We start from the raw sequence: 27,399 nt of genomic DNA on the forward strand, positions 1-27,399 counted from the left end.
TTTCAGATCACCCTGGGAGGAGAGCTAGATGCCATCTCCTTGCCCTCAGAGATTGTGCCTGCCTTCCCCTCACCATAATGATACACAGGAATCTTGAGCAGTGCAAGTCTGGTCAACAATGGCCACAGTTTGGAAAATGTGTACTTGTGCACTCAATTCTAATCCTTTAAGCAAAAACCAGTAAATTGCAAAAGGCACATGATTATTTTTGGTGTTCACGGCTTAGTTCCAGGATAAATTACTAAACCACTGAATTTTACCACCATCAAAACATAAGCTTATAAATGGCAAAAAGTGCTAATACACATGGCTTTCTGCAGTTCATGATTAATGCTGAAGCAGAAAAGCTCCAGGCTGATTTAAATTGGTCCTCATCTTGATAGACATTAACAAAGAAAGGGCTTTCTTTTCTGTTTTTTTTTTTTTTTTATTATTTTTTAGGGGGTGGTAGTATAATTATATAAAGTTTTAATTCAATAACTAGAACTGCCAAACTCAGCAGGAGAAGTAACAAGTGACAAGTAGAAGCTAGAGAAGAATGATACAAAAATCATAAAGGCTGTAGCTTTATCATTTATAAGCACAACACACCTTGAAGAAAGACTGTGTATGTTTCAAGAGGGTGACCCCAGAAACTAGACTTATATAGAATTAACAAGCAAGCAAGTACAATCTATTGTTTATGACAGGTAACAAATAGACAGCCTTGGCATCAGAGGTATTTACCCATGGACCATGGATAGCACAGGAAACACCGCCAACAATAATCATTTCCCACTACAAACACAGCTGTCCACAACCCTAATGTGAAAGGATCACATTTGAAAACAGATAACGTGACTCTGTCTCTATGGTCCTTCTTTTCTGGACACTTATCAATTGAGCTTGCTAATTCAAAATTATAGTTTCTCCACTCTTTCTCCATTACCATCAAAGTCCAAATATGGGCTTAAATTATCTTACTCTTCTGTCCTTATGTTTGGATTCATCATTTGTGAAATTCAAAATTGGCAGGGAAATATACCAACACACCTTCTGTATCATAAGCAGAGATAAGCATACTCTTCTTCTGTGACTGTCATTTTCTTTTAGTAGATCCCATAGCTGTCCCATGTTTGAGGTCTCCTTTTCTTAGAGCTGCCAATGTAGTAGATGAGCCAAAATTTGCCCTTCCCATGTCCTCCTTGATGACATTCTTCATGAAACTGGTGTCTTTTTGCTATTTAACAGCTCTATAGACACTTTTCATGTTCTTTGTAAGAAGTCCTGATCATGGTAGCTGGTAGCTGGTGGTAGCTGGGAGGCACTGTATCAGGTGAAACAGAGACAGTAATCTGTAAAGAGTAATTTTGTTCAACAAAACAACCCTTGAGAAAAAAAAATTAAATTGCTGCTCTATTCCCACACATCCCCAGTGTATCCCAAACATGCCAAAATAAGTGAGAAATGCATGCTGCTCTCACTCTGTAGAGCAGTCAAGGTAGGGCTCTTGAACCTCTGAGAGGAAACAGTCACAGAGCAGATATACAGAGAAACATGAAAATTTCTAACCAAGTTAAACTAACTCCATCAAGTTCTCAGTTTCTCTTGTGCTTCCTTCAAAGTAGGTTCAGTCACTACAGGAAACTTTAGTCACATGAACTGATAGATGGTAAATTAAATCAAAACCACAACATCTTTCACAACTGCTGCCCTTAACTTGTTACCACTATAAAGTGCTCCCACTGACAACAAATTCTCATTTTTTAATAGACTCTGGCTTTTGTTCATTTTTGGGTCATATTTATAAGAAGTCACAATATTTCTGAACTGCCGGTCCAAAATTTTCTTTTCTCTTCTAGTTTGGTTGTGTAAGAGTATTTCATATGTTTGGTTCATTAACTGTATGCTGTCTTGGAAGTGAAGGCAAAAGTTCTGCTTCAAGGCATAATTTGCATGTAGCTGACAGCAGCAATTCATCAGGTTCTTGGACTTAAATATATATAAGAGTCTGGGCTTCTAAACCAAGTACATCTCCAATGTCTGTTTTTCAGACAGCATTTCCTAAAAAATAATAACTTAATAGTTAAAATAGCATAATTGTCAAGGTATCATTGCATTATGTAGGCTGTAAACAAGGCTATATGCATTTAAAATCATAAAAGCCTCATTGCCTAAGGTAATCTGTGGTAGAATATTATTTATAGATTCATACACATATTAACCCTTTGATATCAGACCTCAAATATACCTGGGGGAAAGTCTGGGATTTCTCATTTGTAAGATATTCCTAAGAAGACAATTTAAAATTTCTATACTTTATGAACATTTAAAATTACATGTGTTGGTTTATTAAACTTATACTATTACTTTGTATTTTATTTAGGCAACCTTTCTTTTCCAGCAAGATTGAAATCACCTCAAAGAGAATTAAAGTTTCCAGATAGAGCATTAAACATAAAAAAACCCCAACAGATGAATTTAATGGAGGGGTTACCCTTGGTTTTGATTCTGGTACATTTTAACTATTCAGAGCCAAATGAAGCCCAGAGCCAAAGTAGTAGGAATATGGACAACAAAGAATATCATCACATCTAGGATGATGATGTGCCATCCAGATATGCCATCCAGAGACCTGTTTGACAGTGCTAGAAACTCTTTATTCTACAGCTGTCACAACTGCATTTGTGCTTCCGTCCTCTCCTGAAGAGGTGCTGATTGCCAAAGTCCCAGTTCAGGCTTAATCCCATTTTGCCAGGCTCGGATCTCCCTCCACAGCTCAGCTCTGTAACACCCCCACATCTTCCTCCTGTCAGCCTACCAGTTCAAAACAAGTCTAGCACACACTGGTAGGTTCAGATTTTGCCTGAGGTCAGTGGAGTTAAAGCCACTTTTTGTCCAAGAGTGATTCTGGTTTCTCCAAAACTCAAAAATTTTACTTTGCTTGATTTTTTGTTGTTTGGGTTTTTGTTTGTTTTTTGGGGGGTTTTTGGTTTTGGTTTTGGGTTGTTGTTGTTGTTGTTTTTGTTGTTGTTTTTTTTAATACTGAAGCCAAAGACTTGTGGGACCTTCATTCTTCATTTACCTGAAGTGGTTCAAAATAACATCAGCTGTCAATGAAGATGTTGTGTTGAAGCTGTGCCTCTGTGCTGTGGCCAGACTGACTCTGCACTAGCCAGGGTTGTCCTAGGACACTTGATGAGGGCACCACCACAGTGTCCAGGATCTATCTACTAAAATACACAACCTGTGTCTGGAGCAAGGACTCACTCACCTTTTCATGCCTGCCTGCAGCACTTGCCACCATAGTACAGAGTGTTTCGTTCTTCCTTATTCTCCTCCCAGCTGGTTATTAAAGTACACACAGGCCCTTCTCCAGAGAACAAGCTGAGAACATCCCCACACAAAACAACCTCCTAGCTGTGGACATGGCACTTCTGGAAAGTTCCAACTTGCTACCAGCTCTACATAGGCTCAGCTGTGTTTGCAGGCGAGGGCTTTGGTCCTGGCCCACATCTGCAGTTGGAAACAGGCCCCAGGACATTTCTGTTATTTCAACATACACCAAGGATTATTTTGGCAAATGATATGACAATTATGCCAATTAGCTGAGGTTCAGGCTTGTGGTCTGAGATGCACAGTGTACATGACCATGTCTGGACTGATTATGCTAAGTTTTAAGAAAATCCTAATTCAAGTGTCATTGTTAATCAAACTTTCCTTTTAAAAATATCAGAACAGACCTCAATTGTATAACCAACACAGTTTGACAATACAGTGTTTTATTGATTATCTGCTTGACTGACAGATACAAAAAAATATTAGATTGTCTGCTTGTTAGGTCAATCCTTGACTAAGTTTTGTGTTAGTTTTTTTTTCCCTTGTCAGGATATAAACAATGGATTTGCAAAGGCCAGTTATAAACCCCATGGTTAAAATTATTAATAGTCTCATATTTCACCTGTTGCTTTATTTTATTTAAAGAAAATTATATAAATAACAAATAAGTTGCTAATAAATTTCAGTTTGGAACAAGCTGAAATTAATATCTGTAGAATTTTTATGTTCTGTGAGGCCTTTTTACTAAGCAATTAGAAAGTCTGAAATCCCTGATTTACATATATTCTTTTTATCAAACATACATTTAGAGAATGTTTGCATCATTCTTATACATCTATTTATTTTATGAAATCTAGAACAGGAATTTATCTGATCTTGCAATTTATTCTTTACTTCAGTCTATAATCTAAAATGACATTAGTCTACTTTGGTAATTTGCCTGTAAGAAAACCAACTGAACTTTCAGGAAATATTAGGATAGCTCTTTGGGAGGACAAAAGTAAAAAGATATGGAGATGCACCTTAAGGCATCATAATTAGTTGCTGGTATGAAATTAAATTAACATCTGGCTGGTGCTGGCAACAACTGACATTATTGTGGTGTCATGTTACATGATAAGTAACAGAAGACAAATTTCTAGAAGAAAGAAGCTCTGTTTTTCTGGGCCTGTTCCTACCAAATAGAAACATAGGAAGAAAACTATGCAATGTATTTGTTGTCCAGTTTATAAATGTTTATTTTGGATGATATCTATTTTTTTTCCCTAATTTTTTTTCTGAGACTATAAAATCTCTTTAAAACAAACTAAATTACTCTGTAGTCATGTTTTTGTTTTCACTATACATAACTATACACATCCAATATCACTAGTGCAATTAAAGTTTTACTTGCTGCTCAAATTAGCTGTCATTGGATGTGTTTTCAGTGTTTTGAGGACCATGGTCTTGACTTAAAATTAAGTTGTAAAATCCAGTCTCTGTTTTTCTCAGTATATGCAGTTTCCCCATATTTCAGCCATCTTTCCAAGAGAGGTTCCCAAATTAAGCAGAAACAAATATTACTATATTGTACACTGTGCTGATTACTAGAATTGAAGCTACTTTCATTGCAAAACCTGGATTTGTTTCATAAATTATTGTCATATTTTTTTCCATGTCTTACCCTTTTTGTGATTTATTTGTGCCTTATTTGTGGTAATCTTTCAGGTGAAGCTTTTCCTGCTTGTTCATACACTAACCTTTCAGAAATCTAGACTCAGCAATGAAAACAAAAGAACAAGAATGCTAACCCGATGGAAGGAATCTGTTCATTACAGAAGCACACCTTTTTCTGTGTTACTGATTCAAATCAGCTCTTAAAGCCATCCAGATATTACAGTTTCAGAGGAGCACTAAAGTAAAAAACACTCCAGAGTATTTTAAGTCCAAGAGTTATTAAATCTAAAGGAGGTGGAGCCTTTATCAATAGAATTAGTGTGGTTTGTTTAAAACATGAACAGGACAAACTCTGAACCATATCAAGCTGTGCTTGTGTATTCCTGTTTTTCCTTAAGTAGCTGCACTGTGATTATAAATTCATTCTAATTATGCTTTCTGCTTGGTATCATGCCAAAAGATCTCTTCTTCATATACTCTGCAATGTTCCTGCTTCCTTCTGTTCTGCCTCAGTAGCTGCAGAACCTGCCATCTAGGTACACACACAACAGCAGATGCATATAACTACCCTCTTCACAGAAAAACTTCTGTCCCCAAGGCAAAAATAGGACAGATTGATGGGATCAGTATTAAACTGGTTCCCTCTAATGAGTTAAAGACTCCCATCTGTTCCATATACTAATGTGGTTTAAGTCTGCAAGGAGAAAAAAAGATCAATATAAATTTATGGGCTCTTCATAAGCATTAAATTAACAGCAGAAAAGTGCAGGGTTGTGTGAAAGGGATGCTCATGATCCTCCACTGAGGCTTATAAAGCTAACTGAGCACAAAATTATGTAATTATGGTGTTAAATAAGACTTCTAGGGTAAAGTACCTAGAGGATAAATAAAAAAACATGCTTGCTACAGCCTTGACAATTAAAAAATTCTTTTCAAAAGGAAGTCAGCAACATCGGTCTGTTTAGTATCAGCTACCTTCTCACTCTCTCCCTTTCTGCTTTTCCAGTTTCTCATTTTAATCTTCAGCATTTCCAACTCCCCCATCTAATTCCCTGCCCCTGTGTGTTTCCCCAGATCTTAACTTCATCGAGATATAATTTTTTTGTACACAGAGTCAAAGGTTTGTTACTTTTCCCCTTTGGACATTTGGCCTCTTTCAAATATGCTTTTTAAGTCCTAATGATTTACTGTGTCCTCCAGCTGGTAAGTCAGACAGTTCCTTCCAAATTACAAAGTACAAATGGTATGAATCGAGTCTATTGACATATAAAACAAAAATATTAAACAGACAAATTAAAAAAGGCTTCCTGCTGAAGCAAAACAAAATATAGACAAGCAGTAGTGCTGGCCTAGATCCTCCCAAAATTCAAGTCTTCAGTCTTTGCTGTTTCATCCAAGCCTAGGAGTTGTCCTAGACACAGCCATGGAGCCTCTTTCTCTTCACCCAGCAGATCTTGCAGAAGGTTTTTAGTGAAGTGACCTGTTTCCAATAGGTGAAAATTCAGTGCTGCCATGACCTAGCTTAATCTTTCAATCAGAGTTTCTCCTAGGAGGTAGAATAATAGGTGTAAACCTTCTCTGGCTTGAAGAGGAAGTGCTCAAAAGGCAGAAATCTTCCCATCTGTTAGCAAATGCTTCAATCACTGGCAATTTAGTTAGAAAGAAACACTGTACCTACTTCTTGTATGCTATAAAAAGAAAAAAATTGGAGTAATGGCAGTATTTTTAAAAATGCCTAGGAGAACACGCTATGAGTTTAATAAAAAGGCTTATGAAATCAAACCCTTTGGAGGAATATAGGCAGAAAAAGACCCTTTTCCATCTCCCCAGTGGTCAGCTGTGAAGTCTCCTGCTGAGCCCAGGCAGTAATACTAATGTGAAGAATTGTCAGTCAGCACAGCAGCCATGGCAAATCATTAGGTAGGGGAGCAGGACTTTCTGGATCTAAATGTCTTCTCAATCTCCCTCTTCTCAGCAGAAAAAAAAAAGGTTTCTGGACTGCAATAGTCTTTCTTGGGAATAGGTCAGAAGTATTTTTATGAATATAGCTTCAAGTACTGCTCCTAGGTGTCAGGGGCATAAATAGAATTTTAAATCTTAATACTATAATTAGAATATTTTCAGGAATCAGTATTTTCTTTGCTTTTACAGAACTACATAATTCTCAATACAAAGGACTATTTTCCATGTGCAGTCACAGCAACAAACATGGACAAAAACATTGCATTTTGGAGATCATGTAAGTTTAGAGAGGGGCTTTGTTTTCTGTTTCCTAGTAAGATGCTGATAAACAGTGCCAGCCTTTACTGGAGCCTAGTTAGCTTTGACACTGAAGAGTCACATACAATGTGGATTAAAATCAACACTGAAAGTAAGCAGCAAGTGTGCATCTAAAACCTGGAAGCTAAGCAAGGCAGGTTCTCTAAATTAGAAAACAAAAGCAGTGCTTTTTGCCATTTTTTGCTGTTTGATCAATTTTTAAAGTTGGTTTTGCTTACAGAGGTAGTGGAATGGCCACGGCTTGATTTGTAGCAACATCTTTTTTTAGGTTTTGGGCTTTTCAACTGAATACATTTCTTTTCTCCTTACCTGCTTTGCAAAAAAAAAAAAAAAAAAAAAAAAAAAAAGTACTAGGAACCTTTATTTATTCTTCCAGGTCTTCAGGTTGCAGAGAAAAATAATTGTACGTACAGCCCCAGTGAGATCCCTGCTAACAATCTGCATTACCTGCAGAGAAGTTAGTGTAGGAATTTAGAGATGGTGGAATAAGTAAAACAAAACCTATAAGATCATCAAAAAAACACTGCTGAGAAGCTTCAGTGTTCAGAAGCCTTTCATCCTTTCAGATGCTCAACATGGGTGAGGATCTGTCTGGCTAAGAATCACCTTTTATCAACATTTTCCAGGTACCCACTAATATCCCATGGTTATAAACAGCCTAATGTTTTTCTGCTGCTAAAAGACAATGAGTGAGTGAATGAGTCCTGGTGAGCAGAGACAGAGGGAAGAGTGGAAAGTTTCCACATGCTGTTTTGAGCCATTACATGTGTCAGTATTTCCACTACGAGTAATGACTCGGAGCCAAAGGAGATGACTGCAAAACATATCATCAAAATCAAATTACAAGGTGAACATAATTTGTTTCTGGGTACGGACATAATTTCTATGTTCTGGTTTACTGGGAAGCTCTTTGAATCAAGGCATTCAGACTCTGTATTGAGATGTATTTACAACCTTGAGTAAGTTTTGGTGTTTAGAGATCTCTGACAAAGTTCAGAAAAGTTTGTCCTTGTGTTTAATTAACTCTATAAAACTTTGGGAACTACTGTCATTCTCCTTGCAATCATTGCACATCAGTTGTGACCAAGCTGTTCCCATAGCTAAGGTCCTATGTCCCTGTTGCTGCTCAGATCTTCTCAGCTGGGCCAAGATCTGAGCTAAGGTTGTGAATCAGGTTAGCGGGCTGCACACCAACCCAGCAGAGGAGCTTAGAGTGCTGCATCCAAGCAGGCTATTCCTGAAAGCACCACAACTCATTCCAGCCTGATTTAAAGGTCTTCCTCCTTCTAGACTCTTTCATATGCATGCATCTTCCTCCAGAACTTGTTGAGATTTAGGAATATTCCAGCTCCTTTTGTTATGTCTTGTCTCTCCTTTACAATTACTGCACAATAACAGAGTTACAAGGTGCTGAACAAGCTGGTTTGCATACAAGCTCCGGGAGTGTAGCACAGACTAGCCCAGGCCATGGCTGCCCAGTTCTCTTGTGCCTCCACCTGTGCTTCCTACCCACACCCCCTCACCAGAGCTGGACTAAGCCCTCTGCACAGACTTTTCCCTACTGTTTGCTTATTTTCCCCTTCCCAGCCTCAAGTGGCAGCAATCTTCATTTTCCTCATGAAGCCATCGGAGCAGAGGTGGTGAAGAAGCTGGGTCATAAGGGAATGTGTGAGTGGGTGAGGGGGACAGCTAATGCAGATACAGAAGTTCCTGCACTTCAGGGAAGGTGGAAAAACTCCTGCTGACATTCTGCTCCACCACAGGGTGAAGCTTCTATCAGGTAATGGCTATGGCCCCTTTTGTCATCCAAATGAGACAGGAGTGACAGAGATCCAAAAAAGGGGAGAGGTTCATGTCCCAAGTCACATATCTAAAAATGTGCAGATTGCTTGACAAGAAGGTCCAATAATATTGAGATCTTAACCACTGTGTGATAATACCATTCTCAGCACAGTCAGTGATGCTGATAGTGTCCCTCTTCACTGAAACAGGACATCTTTAAACGTCTCATCAATCCTTGATTCCGAAGGAGCTATTGATCTTTTAGTCTAAACCCTGGAAAGGAAACTTCACCTATTGTACTCCATATTATCCCTGAACTCTGGCTGAATCTGAATCAAATATTTCAGAAATATGTCCAGTCAGGTTTCTCAAATTCTAGCAGTAGGAATTACACCGCATCTACCTCAAATTGCTCCAGGAGCTAGGCATATTCACAATTTAAAATATCTGTAACTTGTTTAAAGTTTTTATTTGCATAGCAAAAATCCCAGGCCTGAGTTTTGTGCTGTTGCATTAAAGAGCTGTTGTTTATCTGAAGTTTTCCTACATGTAGGTATCTGTAGGCAATAAGGAAATCACATCTGCAACTTGAACAATATAATGTAATTTGTTCATGTTTCTACCTGTTCTCCACACTACAGCTTAGAGTCTTTCAAAACTTTTTCAGCTTTTCAGAAGAATTCTCAAAAACAGGACCTCAGAGCTGAAGGGTTACAGTGATGGCCTTGCCATGACACAGACACCTTGCCTTTTCTCCTACCTGTGCCTTTGCTGATACCTCCCTAGGTCACATTAGCTCTTTGGCTAACTACCTCAGTGGACATGCCTATCCTGCTAATTGTACTTTCCTCTTAAGACCTTTGCAGTGTCAGCATAACAGTGTCCTTTCTCAAAAGTGAGATCTACATTCTTTGTTTCAAAATCCAGTCTTCAGTTGTCTTCAAAGGCTCATAACTCAGATCAACCTACTTACAGAACAATCCAACTCATTCCATAGGCCTAGCTTGTCCCTCTCTTGGCTTACGTACCCAGCTTGAGGGCACCTGGAAATTTTGAAAGCGATAATTTTCTATTTTCTCCCAGTTGATTGATACAAGTATCAATACAGGTATTAAGAATGCCTTTAATTTACTCACAAGGTACGTGTTTGATAAGAAAAAGCACATTTACAGGGACAATTAGCAGGAAAAAAGACTGTCATCTGCCTGTAATCCAAACCAGTTCAGTGCACAAGAGAGAGGACCAACATATAATAAAGCAGATACTTTTGCTTTTACTCTGTACAGACAATCCAATTCTGACACTTTAGACAACAAAACATTTTAAATTCCCAGTCCCTCCACCCACCACAGTTGGTGGGTAGCTCCTTTTCCACAGTTCCTCATTCAGAAATAGCTTTTTGTCTTCATAATCTATATATTCTTACTCTTTATTTAAGTGAGACAATCCGGTTTCAAAGCAGCAACTCAATTCCATCTTCTTTAAACACAATGGAAACTTTCCAGATAGTGCATTAGACACAGGATGAGATTCATGAGATCCTTACTCTTTATTGTAATTTTCCAAATGTGTATTTATAAAGTGTGTACTAAATTTCAAAGTTGATTGTTTAAGCAGGACAATTTTGATATCTCTGGGCCCAGACAGAGATCCTGAGACTTTCAGAAGTTTAAAGCAGGAAGAATATTCAAATTCAAAGGCAGTTAATCTTTCTTTGTCATTTTTACTGCTGTGTTCAGTAAACAGAAAGCTTGAAAAGCAGTTAATTAGATCAAACAGATCATTTCTGAAAGCAACAAGTGATTGCCACCATCCACTCCCAGACACACAGCTAACCATGCTGACCATTGGCAGCCCAAAAGTGATTACCCAAAACTGATCAGCCCTTGAAAAAATCATTTTTCAGTCTTCCACACTCCACATTTGTTCATGGCATGAGCCAGCCTCTGTGAGGTTATCCTGAAAGTAAAACAAAGACATGTCAATTATTCAGGCATGCTGATGCTGAAACACATGGTTCTTCCCTGAAGGGAGAAATCAGACTCCAATCTTACAAAACAAGCAAGCTGCTTCTCTCGGGGCTTGCAAAAAGATAAACAGGGGGATCAAAAGAATGTTTGAACTCAGCAGATGTTCAGTGCCACTAAGGGATAATTCATAACACCTTAGGAGTATATTCTGCTAGGAGAATATATTCTACGCTACACAGCAGAATCACAGTACCCTACTATTCACATGGAAAGAAATCAGCTAGTCCATCAAAAGCCAGGATGGTTATGTGTTTTATTCCCCTGCCCTGAGCTGAAAGTATTTTATAAACTTTCTTTCCGCCATCCAAATTTTGCATCAATATTCACAAATCACCTGGGGAAAAATATGAAAAGTTATAGAAATGTTTTAATTAAATAAAATAGTGAAATGAATCCCTGAAGTGAATGGCAGAGAAGTTAGAATGAAGACAGAACACAAAAATTACTAGAATACTGGAAAACAGAAGGAAATAATTATGATTAAGCAATGAAAAAGACTCCCTGTAGCACATATAATAATGAAACCATTTACAGATTACTAAGAAAACATTCCATGACCATAATTGAGGGTATCTATCATTTTATGGGCGCAAAATTCGGAATATCTGCAGCAAAACCTTAAGGGGGCAGAGTTCAATCCCTTTCTAGTTGAATGTGGTCTCAAAGTACCCCATGTTCCTGTTACAAGCTGCTGGGAAAAACATTGCAATACACACATTGCAAGCTTTCACTTTTCCAAAAGAATGTTTCATTCATGGTTGGCAACTCTATATTTTTAAATTCTCAATTTAAAGTAAATAATTCATTTACATTGTCTTATATTTCTGCTCTCCTGGCATTTATTATAGATTTTTATTTGGAGTGAAAAGTGGGGGTTCAGTTCTCATATTTTTATGCTTGTTACTTTACACAGGCTTCTCTCTATGGTACATGATAGCTCTGGTCTTCTGTAGACTTATTTTGCTATCATACCTGTGCCCAGAAGTGCTAGAAAACTGCCATGTTGTTTATGAGAAAGATGGTTAAATCTACTCATGGCCCCACAGAGCAGGAGATCTAATTTATCATCTGGAATACAGTTGAGTTGCCAGGATCACCAGCTGTTCTAAACGTAAAGCAGGTAGCTTCCACACATTCCTCCATTTCTCCTAGAGATAATTTTTTTTACAAATCAGAATGGGAATTGTGGGAATTCCATTTGTATATCAAGCATAGGATTCAGTCATCCAATCCCATCCCCCTTGCTCAATTTTGAGAAATCACCAGTGATTAAGAAACATTTTTGCACAGAGACGTGGGAGCAGCTGTTTACAATCTCACTCGGAAGCAACTGTGTTTCCAGCCAGTTTCTTTCTCAAAAGTAGTATAGAAATTGCAAGTGTCAGAAGTTTGAAAGGACACAGAAAAAAAAAATCATTAAGTAATTTTTTCATTTATTAATCTACCATAGATGAGAATAGCAGTAACCCATTTGCTGCATTTTATATAGCTGAGCCACTCTTCTCTCAACTGCATGGCTACAAACAGTTTGAAAGCATGTTAGAGAAAGAAATGCATACTAACAGAGAAATGCTTTAATCAGAGATTGTAAAACAAAATAGAATGCCAGATGTAAAGGCTGTAGTTATGCCATTAGCTTTACCTCACAACAATTTGTCCAGGGCAATGCCGAATTTCATGTAAAAAATCAATGGTTCAATCTTGCCCTGTAAACATCAGGCAGCATAGCTGTCTACAGCAATCTGGCAGATTCAGGACAAGATGGATGATTCTTTCTTTGAAATTTGCTCTCTGAAAGCAGAAAAATGACCAGAGGATAGCATATTAAAAACAGCACAGTCTTAAGGAAAAAAAAAAAAAAAAAAAAAAAAAAAAAAAAAAAAAACACCCACAAAAAACTGTCTAGAACAATTTGAAAAGTCAAGTACGTTGTTTACTTTTTCCTAATGCAAACCGATAGCCCCTCCCCAGTGTAATTTGTATTGTCCAAGCTCAAGGACTTATCAAGTGAAGCAGCAACAAACACAACCTCCACAACACAGATGAGGTGCCTCATAATAACATATCACCAAAGCAGCTCTTTGCAAGCAAATATCAACCCTCTGGCTTCCCAGGCAAGGGAAGCAACCCTGGCTCCTCCTAAGGAACTGGAGCAGGTACAGACTGCTGGGCAGAAAGAGAGACAATGGCATTGATTTGAGTGTTTAAGCACTGACTATCACTCCACTCTTACTGAAAGGTGGAAAGTCCTGAAGAAGCCACTGACTGCTCTGGGGGCACTGTGAGAGCTCTGGACATCACAGAGGCTCCCTGTGTGACATCCCTCGATACCAGTAACAAGATGCAGGAAGTATTAAGTCTCAGTTAAACTCACATGTAGGTGGAAAAGAGGGTGATGACCCCAGCTCTAGCTATAGTCAAGCAGATGAAGTGTTCAGTATTGTGACTGACTTACCAAATCTTCTCAAAGAGATATCCTTTTTAAACTGTGACCCTTCCCTTGCAGCATCAAGATGATAGGTGGCCCTCTGCCTGTTACGCCCTCATTGCCTAAGATGTGCTGTATAATTACTTCAGATTGATTTATATGTGATGGATTACAACTCTGTAGCCACTCTACCCCTTCTATTTAATGTCTAAACATTTCATACAGTATGTTTCCAATTTAATTGAGAAAACTTTACTGTTGCTCAAACTTTATGGAACATTAGTGCATCATTTAGGTGCAAACTGCAGATTTATTTATAAATGGCAGGCACAATGACAAATTTCTTCAGTCTATACAGAATGACTAGATATGACTCATGATTAAGTCATGGCTCCTAGACATAAGAGAAATGCTTAAATGCCTTATCTTGTGCTCAGAAATGTGCTACAGTCATGGTGTTCAGTGCACCAGCAAGGTCATATATTTTATAGCAAAACCAGAGTATTGCAGAGTGCCTGAAACAGTATCTGTACCCTCTTTTCACTCTGGGAAATCAAAAAGGAGTCTTCCAATATTGCATTGCCCTCCAGGCTATTGTATGCAGAAGTAAATCCAAAATAATGAACTTGGAGACATTGCATCTTTTAATTTGGCCATTGAGTAGTTCGTAAAGATATTGCCCAAAATATGTTGTGTCTCAAAACCATACATAGTTTAGGTGCCCATGGGAATTCTGTGTAGGGGATGAATAAGAAGTGGAAATATGACCCTTTATGGAGTAACAGAGTGTAGCAGAGATGAGTCAGTCTGTAAGGAACTGATACAGCTCTGCATTCAAGGTCACCATAATGAAATTACAGTGTACATTTGAAGTAATCAGAAGGCCACTCCAATGTTCATTTGGCACAAGATACTCTCTTATCAAAAGAATCAAACTTTGGGAGCCCAAAATAGACTTCTCACATTTCTGTGCAGCTTCAGTTTAATACTCTAAATTGCTCGTGCTTGCCCCACAATGGCAATGTAATTAAACAAATAGAGCTTATTCTCTAATGTAATTTATCAAAAAAATGTTCCATAACAACCCCTGCACTACAAGAGTATCCAAGTACATGGAGTATCTTCTAAACCTGCAGGTGACTTTGAGTCACTGTCTTGATGTCAAAAATGGAAAAGGAAATTCATACTGACTTGTAAATTAGAGAAGAAATAGTAGAAAAAACATAATGCCTGCATATCTATGGAAGCCTCTTACCAAATAATATTAATATACATTTAACTGTATAGGGGCAGAAAATACTCATATGGCTGAAATATTTTTCAGAGGCAATTCAGTACTAATTAACTTAAACATAATTTTCTTTATTTACCATGGTGCAAACACAAGAATTGTCTGCCTCTCACCCCACTGTCACTGGTGGGGTGAGAGGCAGAAAAAGCCTTGACCCTGTGAAACCCTGCTCAGTCATAGCTAAAACATCCTTTTTGTTATCAACACTGCTGCCAGCAGGAATCCAAAATACAGACCCTTCGTAGCTAGTATTTATATAATATATATATAAGAAAATTAACCCTGCCTCAAGGAAAACCAACACACACACACAGTTTGAAAAGCAGTCTTCTCTAGAGATTTTTGTTTCTTTGCATTTACAGGAGTCAGAGCTTCCTTGAGTAGTGAAGAGATACAGAAAAAGCTGAACAGCTGAGTACACCAGCTGGTGAGTCTGGAGGTGTCCTGCACACATTAACGGACATAGCAGGGCCCATCACTATAGAAGTGCCTTGTAAAGGCTACTACTGAAAAGGCAAATTCCCTCTTCAAGGGAATATAAATTTAGTAATGTTTGATGTTTTGTTTAGGTAGGAGTTCTGTGCACAGATGTGGCAAGAATATTGTTACTTTAAAAAGCCATAATTTTTACTAAAGATAGGTAGTTTTCAGGTGCATTTAAGCATCAATTTAGCATTGCTTTTCAAGTTGCTCCCCAGAATATATTTATATAAAGAAGTGGAGTTTGGGGGTTTTTTTAATGCATTAATGCGGCTTTAGCTTTCCATGTTGGCACTTTACTTCAACAAAATATCACTTCATTTTCACTAATGTTTTTTTGTAAGGATGGCAATAAAACAAACAATTTGGTGTTGGACTTGAGTCACAAATGTCTCAAATACACTCCATGACTTTCTCTTCTGGAGAAGAGACACCCTGGGGGGAACCTAACAGCAATTTTCTAATAGTTAAGATAAGAGACAGAGCCAGGTCCTTTAATGAAGGAATGTGGGACAAAAATTGACAGTAGCCACTAACTGAAACAGGGGAAGATCCAGTTGGATATAAGGAAAAAAAAATACTGTGGCTTTTCAAGCTTTCAGTCACTACAGATAGTACCATGTTTGAATGCCCTAATGACAGAAATGTCTTGAAATTCCCACATGAGAGGAGCTGTTTTCTGGCTCACCAACACCTGAAAACCCTGTATTCCCTTTCTCCATCAGTGGAATTTCTCTTAGGAAGGTTCAAAATGCATCACAAGAATTTATTGTTATATTTATAAATAAATGTGTTGTGCCTTTTTTCTGCTAAGAAGAAGAAGAGGAAGAAAACTACTGTTTCCACATTAAAATTATTCTTCCTTGAAAGGGAAAATCCCATAAAGTCTACTATGTAATCCAGGTAACTCGATGATAAAAATGCCTTCACTCCATGAGTAAATGTCTAAAGGAGAACAGCAGACTTTATGCTGCTTTTATTGATTTTGGGCTTTGCTGTGATCAGTCTAGTTTGTACACAGAGTCAGCTTTTCACTTTATCTTTTCTCTGTGCTATTCTAGTGGAAGACATTGTACAAACTAAAATTGAGATCCTTAAGATTAAGATTTATAGTTATGGGCTTTGTCAGTGTCTTTAAGTAATTTAATAAAGTAGTTTGTCTGTCAGATTGATGGACATTGTTCAGATAAGTTCAGCTTTTGAAGATACGCCAAACTAATTTCTCCAAGTGAAGACCACAAGCTGCACAGAAGGAGAAAAAAAAAAAAAAAGGAATTAATATTCATAAATATTTCAGGAAGGCAAAAATTTGTCTATGAGAGGACATATAGTAAGGGAAAATGATTTTGTCTTCCATAGCTTTAAAAAGTCCTCATAATTGAAAGATGTATTTCCTTTTTTTCTTTCTTTGTTTCTTTTTTTTCTTCCTAATATATCTCTTCCACTTACCTGAAAGCACACAATATTTCTTTTGTATTGCTTTACTGGCAGCAGAGAGTAAAGGAGGACAGATGGACAGTTGGAGCACTCAGCAGTATCCCTCAGCGCAGTTCATAGGAACCTTTGCTACACCAAGACTGGCCCAAAGGAAGAGTCATAACTTGGAGGTCCAGCATTCCAATTGTAGGACTTTGACCTTTCCCATCTTCCACCCCTTTGGTCAGGAACAATACAGAAAAAGTTGTCAAAGATCTATGGTAAGATATTTTATCACAGGTGTGGCTGCCTCCTGTTAAACCAAGATTCTGGTTTCCTTATGACAATGCCATTGGTTCAAAAAATTAAACACTTACTTTAAGGAATGTTCATACTAACAGTTATTATGAGCACTCAAAGAAAGGATTTAAGTCAAAATATGGGTTGAAAACAAAATTAACCATAGCTTGTGGTCAAAGGCATTTGTGGGTAAATGCATCAGTAATCATTTAACCACTAACTCACTTTAGTGTGTTCAGATGGCTGCTGCATTCAAAGCAATCAAAAGTTTTCACTGATTAGACTGTTTAGCCACAGGTATCCAAACATTTTGTAAAGTCATGAAGTAAGAAAACAAATGACCCTGCATTTAGATACCTGGCTCCTTGCATTTTTGGGGCCAAGTGGTGAAGTTTCCAATAATGTGCATATTGCTTCACATTATTTTGATCAACCATGCCTGTGACTCTCCACCTAGGGAGCCAGAAAAGCTCATGGCTAAGAGTGTGGGAATTATCAGTCATTCACCATGGTGGCTCTTGTTTTCTGCTTTATAAATCAGAAATAATAATGCTACCATTTTTTTCTGAAACATTTTAAATATTATGGGCTTTATCTACAGGCAAATAATTCTACAAGCCATACATTGTAGCCTGGCCTACTGAGGTCCATGGGAAAGTGCCTGTCTGTTTCAGAAAGGACATATTTTTCACTCACTGACTTGAACAACAGATCAACAGATCATGACGAAATTTAACAATTATTACTTTTTAAAACTCTCTTGCTATTTACTTGAAGCACAAAACAATTTGCCATGTCAATTCTATCTCAGCAGTGGATAAGCTTAGGCTTAACACCTACGGTTATTGGCAGTCTCAAGTTTCAGCTGGGTCTGTAGGTGAGTGCCTGTTGGTGCAACATATCCATCACACATCCTAGAAGAGATGTAATAGGCAGCAGACACTGTTTTCTTGAAATGACATTGAAGTTGTCTGCATGCAGTTGCTGCTTACATTAAACCCTCAGAAAACATCTCTTCTAGAAAGTTTTTTCCACTGTTTTAATATCTTTTTAGACTTTCAGCACCAGCATGTGGGAAAACTCTCTCAGCAATTAAAAGGATCCTGCATGATTACTGAATATGTATTATTAGATTCTTGTATATCCACTGAGGTTTCACAAAGTTCTGTGTTATGCCACACAACTTCATTTTAGATGACTGAAAGTACCCCATTCTGACTTACCATAAATGAAGATGAGTTGGCTTCTGTCAGGTTAGAACAAATATGAAGAATGACATTGCTCACCATTTGGCACCATGAGAAATTTTATACTTGATAGAAACTATTTTGATAATGATTCATTGCATTAATTTAATAATTATTCCCTCTTCCTTTTATAAGAAGAAAATATCAGCTTTCTGGCAACAGAGAAATAATAAATTGGGGCAATAATTTGAATAAGAACACACTAAAATCTTGGCCAGCATATTTAAATCAAGACACCTAGAACTGGATGAAGTCTTATCCAACACCTCTGCAGAGGTACAGGTAGAACCTGCATTTCCTCTTTACTCCATCAGCTTTTGGTAACAAATCGTCATACTTGAAAATTAGGCCTTTTGTTATGCAAGTGTCATCTCATACATAAATTATTTTAAGAATATGGTTATAGCATATTTCTTCTCCTTTCACTAGAAGACAAGATTTAAACTAAGAAATAGGTTAGAACTTGGTATAGTACATAAATGTATTTTGAGTGCCAAAGAAGATAAAGTGGGAGCAAAAATGGTTGAACCAATTCAGGGAAGATTAATCCACCAGGAGATTTTAAATATAAACAGCCTTCAGACCAAGAAGTCCCACTACTACCTATGCTCAGAATGTGAAAGAGATACTACAAGAATCATAGAATCCTAGAATATTCTGAGTTGGAAGGGACCCACAAGGATCATTGAGTCCAACTCCTGGGCAGCCCCAGAAGTCACACCGTGTGTCTGGGAGCATTGTTCAAACACTTCTTGAACTCTTGTCAGGCTGAAGCTGTGACCACTTCCCTGGGCAGCCTGTTGCAGTGTCCAAGCATCCTCTGGTGAAGAAACTTTTCCTGATATCCCACCTAAACCTCCCCTGACTCAGCTTCATGCCTTGTCCTTGGGGCCTATTAATGGTCACCACAGAGAAGACATCAGTGACTTCCCCTGCAGTTTCCCTCATGAGGATATTGATGGCTGCAGTGAGGTCTCCCCTAAGTCCCCTCCAGGCTGAACAGACCAAGTGACCTCAGCAGCTCCTCATAAGGCTTCTCTTCAAGGCCCTTCAGGCCCTTCACCATCTTTATTCCCTTCCTTTGGACACTCTCTAATAGCTTTATGTCTTTTTTTATACTGCAGCATCCAAAACTGCCCCCAGCACTCGAGGTGAGGCCAGCCCAGGGCTGAGCAGAGCAGGGCAATTGCCCGGCTGGCCATGCTGTGCCCGATGCCCCCCAGGACAGGGTTGACCCTCCTGGCTGCCAGGGCACTGCTGGCTCAATTTGACATCGACCAAGAAAGCTTACTGCTTCTTATCACATTTTCCTAATCATTTTTGACTTGATGTAATGGTGGGGATTTAATAATGGGATATTTAGTCTGACCCAATTCTTTTACTCAATCTTGAGATCAAGAAAGCAAAAAAAGGAAAAATGGCTAAACAAATGAAAGTGCTGGTAGTTGCGGCTTTCAGTGCTCAGTGACCTCCTCATGGCCCTGAACTTTGTCCTGGTTTGTATGCACTATTTTTTCATCTAAATTTTGCAAAATGTTTCAGAATTAAATTCAATTACTTTAAAAGGATCAATAATGTTGTAAGACATCTCAGAGTGCAGAGTGTGCCTGAAATAAATTATTAACTTCTATTTTGGAGGGAAAGATATTTGGAATATGCATGCATGTATGTTCAAAAAATATTAAAGATGTCCCTGAATTAGATTAAGTGCTAGCTCTTTGGGTCCTAATATCTTGGCATGCTGCCAGACAGCAATCTTAGTGATTGAGTCATTTTGTATGGGGAGCCATTCTTCAGATAATGCCCGAGTGAGTCATGAGATCTAATTCCATTAAAAAGAGTCATGAGGCCCACAATCTTAATTACATTTATGCTTCCAAGCAGAGGAATGCTTAATGGAAAGGATAACTCATTTTAAGTCTCTTCCAATGGAACCAGAATAGAAGGAGCATTGCCCATACCTGAAATTGAAATATGAATTTCTGCAGTCTTCCAACTCTGAGCTCCACAAGAGCTGGAGTGGTCTCAATACTATTAGTGAGATTAGAAATGTGGGGTGTGGGGTGGAAGATGCTAGAAGTGATGGTCTGGTGCTTTCCAGAGATTGCAACCTCTGCCTATGTCACTCTGAATGAAATTCTCCTAGATAAGTTTTCATGACAAGACAAAACAATTTAATGACTGCTAAGTCTATCTAAACATAGACTCAGGCACCACTTCCATTCCTCATACAGGGCAGAATCCATGTTTTTCTGTACTAATCAAAGAGGAACCTTGTTTTCTGTGTCAGACACATGTAACAGAAAATGTTACATGGGGTTTTACTCAGACAACATAAGAAAATAAAGAATTGTATGTTACACCATGTTAAAAAGCAATTATTTAGAAGAACTATCTCATATTTTCACAACTCCAGGACCCAAAAGCCTACGAGCAGCCAGTGCTCACTGGGTGTGCCCCTGAAGTGCAACTTTCAGTGACAGGCCAGCAAAAGGACTGCAACATTCATAGATCCTTGAAAATTAGCAACATAAGGGACAAAGGTTCAGCTAGCATTTCCATTAATCATTACCTGAATAGTTTAATCTCTGAACTCCTCAACTACAACGTTTAACATAATTACTGCATGTTTCTGCAACTAATTAAAATAGTAATAATTAAAATCTGGCAAAACATACTTAATTTACTACTTCATACCTGGTCTTGACTGAAAAGGTGGTTTAATGCCTTGACATAAATAATTGGTTGTAAGTTCCAGACTGCTGAAGCAAGCCTCCTATAACAAGATGATCTGTCTTCAAGTAATTTTTGTCTTGAGAGTTGCAGACAATGATTTCATCAAGCCTAACACCAAAATGCCATATTTTTTTCTCAAACAAATAATAATCTTGTAATCCCAGGGGAAAAAATAAAATATGAAAAGGTAGAACTTCAGTCAGTGAATTTAAAAAGGCTTCAATATCCAGTGTTTGTGTCAAAGCAATTAAATTCTAAAAACTCACAGAAAAATAATTAAAGATATTGTTGCTTTTGTCACTGATGTAATCTGAAAAAGCATATTTAGTACCTTTAGTTTCTTCAAATCAGATTTAATTTCTTCTTACCACTCTGGAAAGTGTGCACAAGTTCACATTTCATTGTCATGGTGCTGATATTGAGAAGACAATCACACTGAGCCACAGACATCTCAGGTTGACACTATGAACAGAGAGGGACAGAAGAAATGAGTCTTCAAATCTCTTTGGTGTCCCAAAGGATATATATTCTAAAGGATATATCTGGCAAGAGTCATGCAGGATGATTTGCCCACCTTGCCAAAGACAGCCTAAAGTGCAGCCAGGTATGGAGCCTGTTTCTCACAGTCTCACTCCAGGGTTTTAATACCATCCTTCTGATCCAGTTCTTGCACTGTCACAATTTACTATTTGTAAAAAAAATATGGGATGTAAACACAAAATCTAATTAAATCACAGGTTATACTAATATCAACAGAGACGCCTGCCTTCCTTCCTGAAATGAGTTATAACCCCTTCTTGCTACCTAAAAACTTGTATCCAGTATGCTTATAGAAATAAGACCAACATAAAAGCTAATAGTAATTCAAACTACTGATGTCAAAAGGTCTCTCCTTTTATTGATACTTCATCACTTGATACTTATTTGTACAGCTGACTGAAACACAAATCTTTCGTAAGGCTAACCAAATATATCTCTTACCTCATACAATTAATTACAGTTGTTTGAAAAAATACTCACAGAATTAATTATGAACATTTACACACGATGGTATTTCTTAAATTCTTGGACTAGATTTTTGGTTCAATCTTTTCAGATAGTCTTTCTAGTGCAACGGAGAGGTCAGGAAGTCCTGCAAGCAAACAATAATAAATACAACCTAAAAACCTTCAGAACAGTCCACCGATTCCACCCTCACTTGTGTGCCACTGAGCTCCTGCCAAAATGGTGAGCTCTGTCTCACTCCTCCACTATGACTTTTGCAGGGCATGAGAACAGTAACAGGAGACCTGCCACAAACAACCACAAAGCCACAGCCTTGCTTAAAAAACAAGGTAGAAGCAGCAGTTGAAAATTTGTGAAAGCCTCCTGCAAAAACACATCCTAAAGCTGTGGTGCTATTTTGTTCTCTCCTCCAACACAGTCTTTGCTAAACAGTAACTCATCCTAATGAATTCATAAAATAAATGGTCGTTGGTCAATCACAGTAAACCCAATCCTACATGGCAATTCACAGGAAAAATGTAACAGGAATGCAAAGGGCTTAAAGATTAATAACAATAACAAATTAATTAAAAGGCTTGTAAAAAAAAAAATCTCTCTAAGCAATCTTCATTTTGGTCTGCTCCAGCAAATTCATTTTTAAAACTAGCTATTAAAATAAAACTGCTCTGTGAAATATTTTCATCATCTCCTCACAGCCCCTTCTTGAATTTGTTCCAGCAGAACTATTAGCAGTGATTGAAGGTGAGACAGACAAGACAAAATTCTCCAGAGAACAAGGCAAGAGACACCTTTCTGCCCTCAACCCATCAACTATAATGAATGATAGGCACAGTGCATGACAGGGACTGAAATAGGAGACTGTGACAAAGACAGGCATCAGAATGCTTCAGAATAATTCATTCAGTAGCAGTTGGCAGCAGAAGATCATAATATTTTTGTGTAGCTACACTGTCAGTGCAAAAAAATAAAACACAGAATGGCATTTGCATGCTGATTCCACTACAGTCTGAAAGAAAGGAATAGTTCATCAAATATTTCATTTACATTCTCCCTCCTGTTTCCTGCTGCCCATAAGCACATGGAGCAGTATGAGACAGACACATGAGACTGGGGAGCAAGGTCTAATTCACAATGTGTTGATTACAGCTACGTCTCCTCTCTCCCTCACAAGATGGTCTATGCTAGAAAAATCCACACATTTATTCATCAGCTGTGTTTAGAGTCTGTAATTGTCCCTTTGCTGAAAGAAGAGTTGGAAACATGGCATCACTCTTTGAGAGAGGAAAGGGTGCAGGGAAAAAGTCACAGAGACTTTCCAAATCCAGGACTGATTTGGAAATCAGACTTCAAGGAGATACATTGCAACCCAGCCACCAGCTCACAGCTGCTATCACATCACAGTGAGTCTGTCTGTGCTTTACCTGCTGAAATCACTGTCCCCAGGACCCCCATGCCTCTCTGCCCACACAGGCTCACAGGCAGTGGCTCATCAAAGCCAGACAGAGTTTCACTGAAGCAGCATGTGGCCCAGTCTGAATTCAAGAAAATTGTCAAATGCTTGGTAGAGGATTTCTGCAAGGTGCTGCCATAGGGAGTGGTGAGGGCAGACAGTATTGTGTGTTCCAAAGAAATGAGATCCAAAAAAGGACCCTGAGAGCAGGGGTACTCTCTAACACTCCTAACACAGGCCACTCTGGACAGCCAGGAGCCTGGGGAGGTGGAAATATGAGAGATCAAGATCTCAGACCAAGCCCTGGGCCACAGGACTCCTATCAAGCCCAGCAGGACATTTCCTATGTTCTTCAGGTTCTCGCCGTCTCTGATGGATTTGAGCTAAAAAGAATACAACAAAAACACCAACTTCATGAGACCCAGTGCAGAAGCAACACAAATTCCTTGCAGTCTTAGTAACCAAAGCATTCATCTAGGATACAGAAGAATAAATTTTATTCAATGACATAAACAGGTTCAAACTTTCATTCCCCACTCTTTGCTCATCACTAACATAGAAGCCATTTCAGAAGACAGACAATTTTACCACTTCTCCTTTGGAAAAACCAGCACAGAGAAAAGAAGCAAGCATTATGCTGAACAGAGCACTAACCCTCCTCTGAGGCTTATTTAGGTACATCTTGATTTATAATGAACAGTCTTTATACAAGTGGTACAAAAGGTTTTTATAGCAGGGACTGGTACACCCAATGGGCTATGCAGAGATTTTCCTTAAAGATGGAAGATGCAGTTTTGAATTCCCATCAGACAGGAGAGGGGACTGAAATTCTGTCTATCACATCACAGATGACTGTTCTGAACCCTGAGCTTATTGCTATGGAGAATGAACCTTCTTCCTCTGGTGGCATTATACAATCGTGATCCCTTGCTATACTTAGAATAAAAATGAGCACAGCACTTACTTCCATGAGTTTTGTTCAAGGAGTCCCCAGTGAAGAAAGGCACTTTTTCTGAGGCAGAGGACAGACTGGCTCAGCAGGCTGCTTGCCAGGCTCCTCCATGTGGGGTTATTGAGGATCCCCATCCTCTGCACAGAGAGGGTCACTGTTCAAACTGTGGGCTGATTACCGTTTTAGGAGCTCAGTGCCCAGTGCTCCCCTAGGACATCCTTCCCAGTCCAAGCTGTGTGCCCAGATGGAGACATCTAACAATAAATCCTTCCTTCTGCACACTAACACACTGACTGGGACAATCTGCAACCCCCTTCCTTTGATCTAAGTAAAAAGATAAATGATGATGGATCACAACAGGTAATTTATGAGCTTTTTTAACATGTTTGGTTCTGTCTAGCAATTCAAATTGGTTTGCTACCAAAAAGTACTAATTAATTAAACTAATAGAACACAATCTCCTGAATATGAAAATACAGCAAGTATGGCTTCACAATGTATGCACACACAAAAAAAGATTTGGATATTTGCTAGGCAAAAATATCCCCAAATCATCAATAAATAAACATGCTTCAACAAAGCTAATTTCAATATATTAAATGCTGTTACTGGAGAAAGAAAAAAAACCCCAGCATGCCAGTGAAATACCTTCAACTTTCAATGTACCTGCATGGGTTGAAACCTTCTAACAAATGCACATTTTTCAGTAAATGCCACTGTTTACCCATCCAGTACAGTTACCAAATCTCACCACAGTCTTTCATTGGAGACACAGTATGATTGTCAGTAGGAGCTGGAGCTGAAGTACATCTGTAAAAACAGAATATCTCTCTTGTATTAATTGTTTCATATAATTGGCCAAGGAAAACTATTTAAATGGCACTAAAAAAAAAGTTGCTGACAATGGCCATGCAGTTTGGAAATGCTGTACAGAGGCATTATTTCTCTTTGAACATGGGAATGCTGCAAGGGGTTTGACTCAGGGTCTTGATGTGGATGGGAAAGTTCAGTATGAGCTTTCCCCACACTGAAATCAATGAATGAGAAAAGATGAGTGGTCACCCCACATTATGTGATGAGTATTTGGACTTTTCAAGGCCACTTCAACCACAAATTCCTTAGGTTAATAAGAAATTAGTGAGAAAATTAATAAGAAAAAGTATTCATCAGACTTATTGAATTACCAGAAATTTGACACTTTATACACACTCAAAAAGTGAATTTAAAGTCTTCATAGGGATCCAGCTGGAGCAGCAGATCCTGTACAAGTTCAGGCCTGACTGGGAGTTTATCATTCTCACAGCCATTGTCCTCCAGCTCAGGGCCTGGCATTTCCTTAGCCCATCATCGGTGTGGAAGATAAAGAAAGCATTAAACACCTCTGCCTTGATTATGTCCCTGTTTATTAGGTGACCATCCTCATTCTATAATGGTCTGATGTTACTCCTGTATTGCCTTTTGCTATTAACATACATATTTAGATTTAGATTTAATTTAGATTTATGTGTGTGTTTAGATGTATGAAATACAAAAACTACATTTTATGAAGTTTCAATCCAATGCCTTTCAAACTTTTACCTTTGAATTATAGGTTTTCAGAAAACTAATAAAGAAATTAATTTTATGTCACTGTTCAGCATAGATTCCCTTAAATTAGGCATGAGTGCTTTACTTGCAAAGATCATCCTGTTCATGCTTATGAAACTCATTTGAACCCATGCATAAACTCAAAACCAGAAAAGTCCCTCCCTTGGCTGGGAACAAGTGGCACAGGCTGCCTGGGCTCACAGCAGCTCCTAATTAAAAAATCAGGGTGTGTAGAACATGAATATGTGGGAATGCTTGAAAAAAATTTACCTTTCTGCAGCAACTACTGTTCTTTCCAGATACACAAAATCCCTCACACAGGGAGTACTTCCCAGGAAACAAACTTTTCTGTACCTGAAGGGATATCTCCTCCTGCAAGAAGTTTTACTGATTTCAGGGGAAATACTTGCAGAGTAGGGAGCTCCCTAGCATTAGGAGGAAAGTCATGTGGTCCTAAACAAAACAGACAGAAGTTTCCAAGCAACACAGTGATGTGAGATACAGCAGCTGCTCTGACTGGCTACCCAGAGAGCTTGGCCAAGTTAGCTCACCTGGAGCCAGAATAGGGGTAGACTTCAGTTTAAGATGCAAGCACTTAAATTTAGGCATTTGCACGTAAATAGATTCATATGAGCAAGGGTTTAAAGCAGGTACTCTTTGCGTAGGTGGAGAACTTAATTCAGCCAAAACACCATGCCTGTTACAAAGCCTTGCCATCTCCCTGGGAGGGCTGGAAAATAGAGGAAGGACAGGACATACCAGAGGCCCAGGTCCTCCAGAGCAGCCACCAGAATAACTGGGGCATCTCACCAGCACTTCAACAGAACTATGCCCTTGGTTCACTGGGGGAAACTGCTTGCCTCTACCTAAATGTAGATATTTCAGTCTGGATCTGATTAAGTCTCATTAGAATCTACACATGGTACCTCTGCCATGGTACACTCCTGCCATCCTTTTTTCTGTTTCCATAAGGGATCCAAGACATGAAAAGCAAAGCTGTTCCTGTGTCCACAGGCACTGATATCTGTGCATGCAGTATACACATCTCTCCCACTATTTTAGCATTCACAGGAATACTAACTTTGGGCAGAAGAAAAAACAAGAAACCTAACAAAAATGACAGTCTCTTCCACATATACATCACTTTTCTTTTTCCAGAAAACACATTTACAGGTATCCACAACATGTATGCAAACTACTCATCTCTCCATAGCACACTTCCTTTTATTTTTCAATACCTAGCATTTTAAAAGGTTTGGCCGGACTAACAGCATTTTTCTAACAGTAAAAAAATAGAAAACTTTCTAGTATACAAAACTGAAATAAAAATCTTGTTTTGGGTATTGATTCCTCTCAGAACACTTTGAGGCTCACAGAGAGCTTGAATAAGAAATTCTGATGAATGCTTTTCCATATTTCCCTCTCAGAAACTAAACAGCAT

General features: G+C 38.4%; 1 long non-coding RNA gene across 5 annotated transcripts in view; it reads right to left on the minus strand.

The window, feature by feature from the left end:
- Positions 1–560: 560 nt before the first annotated feature.
- LOC115496204 (uncharacterized) overlaps positions 561–27,399 on the minus strand; it is a 39,801-nt gene continuing 12,962 nt past the window's right edge. The window contains exons 3-10 of one of the 5 annotated variants that reach the window (XR_012057291.1): positions 25,038–25,181; positions 21,985–22,096; positions 21,539–21,649; positions 21,333–21,426; positions 16,715–16,919; positions 12,709–12,857; positions 10,906–10,995; positions 561–1,306 (exon numbers count right to left, since the gene is read on the minus strand). This is a non-coding gene — a long non-coding RNA (uncharacterized lncRNA). Of the gene's footprint in view, positions 1,307–10,139; positions 10,996–12,708; positions 12,858–15,095; positions 16,508–16,714; positions 16,920–21,332; positions 21,427–21,538; positions 21,650–21,984; positions 22,097–23,390; positions 25,182–27,399 lie in introns of those variants that run through there. The other 4 variants (XR_012057290.1, XR_003961605.4, XR_003961606.4 and 1 more) reach the window with 4 other exon arrangements.

Source organism: Taeniopygia guttata, chromosome 1 (genome assembly GCF_048771995.1).
Source record: "Taeniopygia guttata chromosome 1, bTaeGut7.mat, whole genome shotgun sequence".
In the NCBI taxonomy this organism is placed as follows: domain Eukaryota; kingdom Metazoa; phylum Chordata; class Aves; order Passeriformes; family Estrildidae; genus Taeniopygia; species Taeniopygia guttata.